At 39.9% G+C, this 8572-nt stretch overlaps 1 long non-coding RNA gene across 1 annotated transcript; it reads left to right on the top strand.

The window, feature by feature from the left end:
* The first annotated feature begins 1286 nt into the window (after nucleotides 1-1286).
* On the top strand, nucleotides 1287-2678 carry LOC125178465. The gene is made up of 3 exons (XR_007156911.1): nucleotides 1287-1317; nucleotides 1605-1702; nucleotides 2591-2678. It is a non-coding gene; the product is annotated as an uncharacterized LOC125178465 (long non-coding RNA).
* Nucleotides 2679-8572: the final 5894 nt, after the last annotated feature.

Below are 8572 nucleotides of genomic sequence, written 5' to 3' on the forward strand. Positions count from 1 at the left end.
AATTTATTTAGTCTCCTTGCAATGAAGATATTCCTTCGACATTTAAAGTCAATATACTAAAGAACAACTACTTTTACCGCTCAGTGTCCTGACGACGTCGGTGCTGCGCTATGACAACTCGAGCATGGCTGTGGGGGGCGCTGTGGGGGGCGCTATGGGGGGCGCTGTGCCTGACGCTCGCGGCAGCGCCGGCACGCGGCGCCCACGCGGCTTTGATGGCGCGGTCGCTGGGTGAGTTCTTTCTTATCAATTTATTAGAGGTAAATCGCAAGATTTACTTCTAATTTAATTAGTTTTTGCTAGATTACTACTCATTACCCATGTGTGGGTCATCTTGACCCACTTTGACCAGGAAAGAAGAGCGTGTCAGTGCAACATCCGCTCTTGGTAAATTTGTGTTATGTTTGGAGAATATGATCCATTTATTTTTTTGAAAGCGGCGTGGCATCAATAATCGGCAATATATACGGGCTCTCGGATGAATTTATTTCCGCATACCAGTAGTATATTATGGTGGAAATTATTTAGGATTATAATATTGCTTCATTGAGTAAATCAAAGCGAATGAAAAGGCATTTCATCTCTTTATTTTATCTATTTTATAATCGAAATAGCACTATATATAATGAAAGCATGATGTTAAAGTGCAACGAAAATAATGTTCAGAACTTTTAGTCGACTAAACTTTAATTTTAAATGTTATGTGTCATTGGCAGCCAGAAATTAAAATTTAGTTCCAAAGTTTCACGATAAAAACGACAGCGCTTGCAACAAGCCAACATGTGATGGTCATGTTCTTCTTCATGGTAAATATTCCTTAGCTCGAGATAAACCTACTTTTTTGTTTTTAGCTGACATTTAATCATCAGCTGTTCCCTGGGTTTGTAAGTCTTTATTTTAAGCACAAACTTTACTAATCTTTTTTATTAATATTACGTACAAATGATTTATACTTAAAGATATTCGATACGGGCATAGATTACAGCATTTATATTCACCAAGAATTTAACACGTATTTCTACAGGGACCTTTTTTTCTAGCGACTAATTCTACGGTTCTCCGTGGAAACGGGTTCCCCTAGTTTCCTCTGGAAATAACTGCTACAAAAATTATTAACAGCAACGAGAGCATCAAATAAATTCATCAAATCTTGACTTTTTGCTTCCCTCGCTTGCCCGACGGCAACATGCTTCACGAGTATTTGAGTTACACGTCAGCATTATGCTGCTCTCATCATGTTGCCATCATCATGTTCTCATCATGTTGCCATCATAATATTGGGTGACGTCACGCGCTGCCTCGGCTTCAGCTACGCAGGTGACGTATATTGGGTGACGTCACGCGCTGCCTCGGCTTCAGCTACGCAGGTTTATATTTAAAAAAATTTATTTCTTCAGTATCAGGCTTGAAAAAAATTTGAATTGAATAAAATGTGCGATCATGAATTTTCCAAGATCCAAGATAGACTGCAGTTTGTTCTTACCCTTATTGGAGGTAGCAACAGAGTTGAAGGGGGTGTTAATTTATGGAGACAATGTTGATAAACCATACTTGGTTTGGTTGCTGGTGGTGCGTGCAAGCTGATGAGCTTGACTTGGTTACAGGCGGTGTGTGCCAGCTGATGAGCAACATCACAACCATCGTGGCGGCGTCTGGTTGGGTCTCCTACGCTGTCACTCAACCATTTAACCCAAGTCTTCTGGTGAGCAAATACCCTATATATCGCAGTTTAGATGCGAGCCCGACTCTGCAATAGGGGCCGCCTAGGACTCGGGGAGCGCGTGAATCAGCCGCTCCATGTCCGCTTCGACAACGGGTTTGGAGGACAGCCTTTGGGCGGCTCGCCAGCGATCGGCATGACTAGATTCGGCCAATTATTCTCATAATCTCAGGACGCACTTGTCATACTCTCAGAATGTTTTTGTCATGCTCTCAGTATACACTTGTCATACTCCCGGGACACACTTGTCATACTCTCAGGCGACTACAAAGCTGGAAAGGTGGTTATGAATGACCAGAAACTGATTTCGATCGGGTGGGCAAAATTACCAGAATAACTTTGTGCTGAGTGTAGAGACTCTTGGGGAAAAATCTATGTGGTACCCGAATTTTTCGACTATTACGGTAGAAGCCATGCTTATATAAAATGTAAATAGGACGTCTGCCGGCCAACTGCTAGGCGGAGCTCAATGCTACGTTGGTAGCCGCTGTCGGTAATTGGCAAATGCCGTAAAATCTATAACAGTAACTCCATCAGCACAGCCAATCACTGTACTTTGGCCGCGGCGTATATTTATATCGCAAGGTGTACTCTTGAATGTACGGCATTTAAAGTATAAGTTGACGTCGCAGGTCTTCACAGCTTCATATGTACTCTATATATAACTGTTATGTACTGCGCAATCGGCTTGTGGCAATTGTTCACCAGTGTTATCCGGCAAAACATTATGCGTGGTTCGTACTGTTTTTTTCTCTGCATGGTGTCAAAACTCGGTGACTAGCAGTGCCAAATATTTTGTTATACATACTATAAATAAAATACTTCTACTATATTCCACAAAAAAGTATATAAAATAATTATATGCAACAGGATCCTTGTGCCAGTATCCCGTGTCCAGCCAACAAAGTGTGCGTGCGTTACTCTCCTCCAGCCATGTTGCCGTACCAGCCCCAGGCCACACTCAACTACTCGATGCCAGGCTACGTCTGCTCCAACGCCTCGGCATTCCTCAACCAGCGCAACCAAGGCAAAAGTTAGTTAAGCAATACGCTCGGATTTACGGAAAACTAGCTTGGTTGAAAATTTACTGGGTGACTGCAAGAATATAGGAGCAAAAAAACTTAGTGTCCCCGTCAAGAGAATCTGTATTGGTTTTTATTTTAGATTAAACGCACGCAAATAATGTCATTAATAAATAACACCCACAGCGACATTAACAAACTTAAATTTAACTATTTGCTCTGTAAAATTTGCAGTTTTTACATTACATATCTCATCGCTGCTTGGATAATAAAATTAAGGGGAGCGTCTTGGTCAGAAAAAAAAACTTTTTTATTTACTGAAAAATCTTTGTGAAACTTCGTACACATTCGTAAGAAAATTTTGCTTATGTGAATTTTACGAAAAATGAAAGCAAATTTGAAATGCTTATAACGACAAAAATGGGGCTCCTTTATAAATTTATCCCCTTCTTCAGTTTATGAGCTTCAACATCGAGAGACATGTAATTCAATTAGTAAAAAGCATATCTATGAGTGATCTATCGACTCTATAGAAGCCATTTTTCGCTTTTACTTTATTATATTATATGATTTTTTTCGATTTTCCCCCTCCCTCCTAATTTTTTTAAATATATAAACAATGTATAACCATATAAATATAAAATAAATAGGTATTTACATATATAAATATAAATCGATGACCAGAGAATTCGTTGATTTATATTATCAGTGTGTGGAACTTTTCTTCAGATGACGGTAGATTAAAAGGCAATTTCCAGGAAGTAATTCTTATTTGTTAACGACGTTTCGAATGCAACAAACATTCATTTCCAAGTTAGAAGAAGCATTATACATTGAAATTTTGGTGGAAATAAGTACATAATATAAGTAAATAGGATACGACAGTAAATTTTTGGACCAAAAATTACTCGGAAATTCTTTCAGAGTTCAGCCAAATCCGGTAGTCAGAAAATAGATAGCTGGAGTCTAATCTGTAGAGATGAGGGGTTGAGCTGTCGCCGGTCGGTTGTTGTCGGGCCACTGCTTGATCACGATGCTGGTGAGTACCTTCAGCACAATGCGAGTGACGGTCTGGTTGTAAGCTTGTCTCGCGTGGTTCACCTGCCCTCCAGTTTGAAGGTAGCTAACGAGACAGCGGCTCAGTTTCTTGATTGTTAGTCCAATTTGTCCGATGTTGTCTAAAACATGAAGAAGTCTACAACTTTCTTTGAAGCAAAAGTTATAGACTACACGGGTATTTCGGATAACTCCCGCGTTTTTGCAGGGGCATTTGTTGCGTTTAGTTTGGAATTTGATATTGTTGTCTAGAGTGTCACAAAGCCTGTTGAATTCATCGTCGATTTTAAGATGAACTTGCTTGTTAATAATGCTTTGAGAATATACTGAGCAATGGCCATTGCATAGAAGTGGGTGTGCGAGAACCATTAACTCGGCGGATTAGCGTCGTCTAGACCTATCGCATTTTAGGAATTCATTCACCTTGCAGCCGTCTTAGACAGATCAACTATCATCTTGTCAGTAGTCTCGCAATTTTGTTCCGTTGATCAGCCCTTGAAAACCAACGTAAGTTAAGTTTAGTTGCTAAACCTTTTGAATCATGTACCTATTGTTCAGTATTTTCATGTACGTTTAGATTTGCTTTATGTTCTTGATTAGTCTTTGTCATAATTTTCATTGAGCCAGTCTATTGTTTTCGTTATTGTATTTTGTTCTCTTGCTCTCTGGGCAGGTCCACGGATTTAAGTAAATTCCACCAGCTACAAACGCTGAACGTTTTTTACCCCAAGCCAAAGTGGCGTTTACAATGCCTCGGCATTGACAGTGGGAGTTCTGCGAGAGACTGTTGTAATCTGTAAATTTTGCCCCAAAGAAGGTTGCAGAACTCTTCATTATTTGGATTGCATTCGGGTGATTGCAGTAGCAACTACGACATTAGACAGCCGTTTCTCCTGCCACCAGAGACAAGCTCAAAACCAGACAAGGTCTCAAAGTATTACAATCGAGCAGCATCATCTCAAAAACGTCGATGAATTCAACTGCCTCCGTGACACCCTTGGCAACAAAGTCAAACCCCGTACTGTACCGAACAACGGCTCCTGCAAAAAAGCGGGAGTTCTCCAAGCGGCCGGTGTATTCTATAAATTTTACTTCAAAGAAGGTTGTAGACTTCTTAACGTTATGGATTACATTGGAGTTATTGGAGTGACAACTGCGACATTGAACTGCCGTTTCTCCTACCACCAGAGACAAGCTCACTACCGTACCAGGTCTCAGAGCATTATTAACAAGCAAATTCATCTTAAAATCGACGATGAATTCAACAGGCTTTGTGACACTCTTGACAACAATTATATTGTGCCTGGGTGTGGCCAGCGGCGAGCGGCGAGAAGCTATGGCCAGCGTCGAGAAGCAAGCAACAGCCTCGTGCATCAGGTGGCCCAAAAACGTAATAAAGGCACCTGCAAAAACGCGGGAGTTATCCGAAATACCGATGTAGTCTATAACTTTTGCTTCAAAGAAGGTTGTAGACTTCTTCATGTTTTAGACAACATCGGACAAATTGGACTAACAATCAAGACACTGAACCGCTGTCTCGTTAGCTACCTTCAAACTGGAGGGCAGGTGAACCACGCGAGACAAGCTTACAACCAGACCGTCACTCGCATTGTGCTGAAGGTACTCACCAGCATCGTGATCAAGCTGTGGCCCGACAACAACCGACCGGCGACAGCTCAACCCCTCATCTCTGCAGATTGGACTCCAGCTATCTATTTCCTGACCACCGGATTTGTCTGAACTCTGAAAGAATTTTCCGTGTAATTTTTGGTCCAAAATTTTACTGTCGTATCCTATTTACTTATATTATGTACTTATTTCCGCCAAAATTTCAATGTATAATGCTTTTTCTAACTTGAAAATGACTGTTTGTTGCATTCGAAACGTCGTTAACAAATAAGAATTACTTCCTGAAACTTGCCTTTTTATCTACCGTCATCTGAAGAAAAGTTCCACTCCCTGATAATATAAATCAACGAATTCTCTGGTCATCGATCGCACGTGTATAAACAAGTAAATCCTGCCATCTAATATTAATAAATATAAATCATGTACAAATCAGAAAAAAACTTCTAATATCCTTAGATATTGTTCCTACGAATTGTATGATATATTTCTCAATGCTGTAGCTTTCAAATCATTGGAAGAGAAAGATTTTTAAGACGGCGTATTTTAGAAATTTAAATTGTTCAGGAGAGCAAAATAAATAAAATTGTGAACAAATAAAAAAGTTCTAAAATTTTATTGATACTGTGGCTCCCGCTTTCCAGTGTCAGTTATTCATATTGAGGATACCATAAAGGTTCCGTAGACTTACTCATGTCCAGTTTTACGCGAATAATAAGCTAGAAAAGTGATTTTTCTGATACATTTTTATATTAAATGGTCATTCTATATAAGTTTATGTATTTACGCTAACTTTTTGCTTATGTATTTACAATTTTTTTAGCTCATTTACAATTTTCTCAGCTCAACAATATTCATTGTTGAGCTGAGATAATGCAGAATTTCATACAAGATGTTTGTATTGTCGTGTACCAGGCTGCAAGTTTGTCATCTACTACAACATGGACTTGAAATGGCACGACCTGGCTATTGAGTACCTGCCCATCTCAGAGGCCTTCAGCCGCTGCTCTGACTACAACTGCTTGGCGATGGTGGCTGTCTTCTATGGTGAGCTTCTGCACATAAACGCTGTCTTCTCTGATGAGCTATATATACTGCACATAAACGCTGTCTTCTATGGTGAGCTTCTGCACATAAACGCTGTCTTCTCTGATGAGCTATATATACCGCACATAAACGCTGTCTTCTCTGATGAGCTATATATACTGCACATAAACGCTGTCTTCTCTGATGAGCTATATATACTGCACATAAACGCTGTCTTCTCTGATGAGCTATATATACTGCACATAAACGCTGTCTTCTCTGGTGTGCTTCTGCACATAAACGCTGTCTTCTCTGGTGAGCTTCTGCACATAAACGCTGTCTTCTCTGGTAATCTTCTGCACATAAACGCTGTCTTCTCTGGTGAGCTTCTGCACATAAACGCTGTCTTATCTAAATTCAAAATTCATGGCAAGGTTTTGTACTGATGCCTAAATTAGCAATTATTACCCAAATAAATACGATTTAATTTACAACTCATGTTGTAAAAAATGACGAATAGAACGAATAAAAATATTCTTCTATTGAAGTCTTTTAAAATTTCTAGCCGTTCGTATACGATCCACGGATCATCAGTAATGCTGCTTCAACAATCGAAAAATAACAGACTATTTATACCACGTAAAAATATATCAGTCGAGATCTGCGCCAAATTTCACACTGCATTGTAACAGAGGGGTAAAAATTTTGATTTTGGGAAGTCCTTCCATGAAATTATTCAGAGTTCCATAGAAACAGCACTATGCAGATTGTTCCGATTATTTTTTCTGTCATGGTGAGCTTGAACACTTGAATTATGCTGGAAATTTGTTGTCTTATATTTTATGATTACTTATTTAATGCATTGTACGTCTGTCCAGGTGTCAGGGAGCCAGTTGTTTGCACTGTACGTCTGTCTAGGTCTCCTGAAGGCAGTTGTTTGCACTGTACATCTTTCTAGGTGTCTTGAAGGCAGTTATTTGCTCTTTACTTCAGCCTAGGTGCCATGGAGGCAGTTATTTGCACTGGACGTCAGTCAAGGTGCCATGGAAGCACTTATTTGCACTGTACGTCAGTCAAGGTGTTGTGTTCCAGCTAGCGGACCACCAAAGATAATCTTCAAGTCCGCGGCTCCACTGGTAGGAACTGGGGGCAGCCCCAACGCCGGACCTGTGGTCAGCTGGTTCCCGGAGTGTGCCTGAACCATCGACCCTCACTGAACCATCATCACATGGGGGTACCAAAGCAAGCATACCCAGTACCAAGTACCCTCGAAGCTTCTTATACTACGCTCCGTGGACATGAACCAAGCTTCTTTTGCTCTGCTTGTCGTACCCTGCGTTCTTCTAAAACTTGTTGGAAGGGTAACTGAATTTGAGAATCTTGACAATATATCCGCATTTGTAGAATTTCATAATTCCTTTTTTTTCGACTAAATTTTGAGTTTTCAAGTGATAAAGTATTAGGATACTCTGTGAAAAAGACGCTATTCGTCAAAAAAATGCGTCAGCCGTCAAAAATACCGACTTGTAAATCAAATTAAATCAGAGCCCAATAATCGCGAAAATAAAGAACAGCATTTGAAGAAGTTCTTACACCAGCTGAATAACTCAACAAACTCACGTTTTATATCAGTCAATGAGCGAAATTGAGCGGCGTTATTTGAAACCGCTTCAATGGCGTCGAATTCCGATTATATCGAGTTCCTGCACGGTCGACGTCTGGGCTCTGCTGAGTGCAGATATTATAAAATTATCAGATTTTAACTGTTTCTGATGGTCAAAATGACAGCATCATAGGCTCATTTGGGCAAGGAGAAATTGCCATTAAATTAGATGTGCTTTAAAAATTGCATAGCTTTGCAGAACTTAATGTATTTATGATTTAATAAAGCGTTGCTTCTTTGAAATCTAATATAAGAATAATGCTAAACATATTTATTTATTGAGCTCTTCCGGGTTTTGAGGATGCCGTAGCAGCGTCCCTTAGAACATAGTTTCGCCTAAGGGGCAAAATTCTTTCTACGTTCTTTAGCAAACCATCAACAAAATCAGTGTTATCTTCTTGAATACATAGCGTATATTCGAGAAGATAACAGTCATAACACATACATTTAGGAAGTGAG

Source organism: Hyalella azteca, unplaced genomic scaffold (genome assembly GCF_000764305.2).
Source record: "Hyalella azteca isolate HAZT.00-mixed unplaced genomic scaffold, Hazt_2.0.2 contig9940, whole genome shotgun sequence".
NCBI lineage: Eukaryota > Metazoa > Arthropoda > Malacostraca > Amphipoda > Hyalellidae > Hyalella > Hyalella azteca.